We start from the raw sequence: 1618 nt of genomic DNA, 5'->3' as shown, positions 1-1618 counted from the left end.
ATATATCTCTGCACTAGAAAGTCTTGGGAGTTTTGCACTATACTCAGTATCTCCTATTGTTTAGAGCTTATGGATTTGTTACTTGAGAAATTTTGCTAAGCCTCATCTGCTAGTAAGCAACTATGCTCTATCTCCCTGGATTCTCAAGTGGTAAAAAGAGCACTGGGCTTTGGAGTAAAAAAAACAAGCAAATATATTCAGATTCTATTGCTATGGTTTACTACGAATGGGCAACTCACTTTGCCTTTCCAAACTTCTGTTTCTACATATAAGAGAAAAATCCCTAAAATGTAATAAACTCATAAAATTTTATATGAGTCAAAAGAGACCATAAATGTTAAAGATGGTGGCAAAGTGCTAGAAATATTAAACCTACATTATTTGTATTAATTAATTTCCACTTCCTCAAAAGTGTCTCATGTCATGCTTTGTTTATAATTGGTACTTAACTTCCAAGTCAGCCAGTTTCCACACACAAAAGCATCTAAGTGATTTAATTGAGTCAGACAACTATGTATTTTGAATAATGGTTGACTTCAAGTTCCATTCTGTTGTTTGAGAGACCAGTATGAATCTGCTGACTACCGTCAGTCACGTAAGTTCTGTTAACAAAGAAACTTCTCATTTATTTAAAACATACCAAGAGGTGGAGAAGATCTGGGCCATTCAGAAACTGTAACAATTTTCTCTGTGGGAGCATTTTTTAAGAAGCCCAAGAAGGAGAAAGCCAAAATATGAATTCAAGGTGTAAAAACATGAGAACAAAACATGAATTTGAGAGGGTCTAGAAACTGAGAAACAAAAAAGTTTGTACTATCCATAGCAGAAGCAAACATTTAAGAGTTTACATGGTGCCAGGCAACCTGCTAAGCCAGTTTTAATAATGACCTGATTTCAGCTTCATATAATCCTTGTCAAATAAGTATTATAATATTATAATTATTATTCCCATTCCATAGCTGATGCTTGCAGAGGCAAAATGTTTTGTTGATGGGCACACAGCTGGAGGGAACAGAGTTGATGCCTAACCTGTTTTTATCATCACACACTAGAAAAGATGATCTCCCTCCCTTTGCATGGGTGTCCCCTGCCCCTTGCTGTCCCTATCACTCTTCCTGCAGTCCTCTATTTCCTTCTCTAACTCTGGGTTCCTAAGGTATTCTGGCTTTGCAGTTTCTTCATCCTATCCTTTCTTCAGGAATTATTGTTTTATTCCTGTATCCAAACACAGTATTATCAACATTTTTCAGAACTCTTGATCTCATCCCATTAAGGATGAGAAGAGCAGGAAAGAAATAAAAAAGCAATTGTCCTTGCCTGAGTCTGCATGAATGAGGGATGAGTACATGACGACTCATCATTCACTCATGAACTGAATAGTCACTCGTAGCTTAACGACAGGGAGACATTCTAAGAAATGCGTCCAAAATCATCGAGTGCACTTACACAAACCTAGCTGGTATAGCCTACTACACACCAAGGCTATGTGGTACAGCCACCGCCATATACACAGTTCATTGTTGACCAAAACGTCATTATGCTGCACATGACTGTAGTTAAGTTCCATTTATTCAGGTACACAGTAAGCCAGATACAGATGCACTCAGATTGTAGGGAA

The sequence above is a fragment of the Galeopterus variegatus genome, unplaced genomic scaffold (genome assembly GCF_000696425.1).
Source record: "Galeopterus variegatus unplaced genomic scaffold, G_variegatus-3.0.2 Scaffold16050, whole genome shotgun sequence".
Lineage (NCBI taxonomy): Eukaryota > Metazoa > Chordata > Mammalia > Dermoptera > Cynocephalidae > Galeopterus > Galeopterus variegatus.
Note: the sequence above shows the minus strand (reverse complement) of the source record.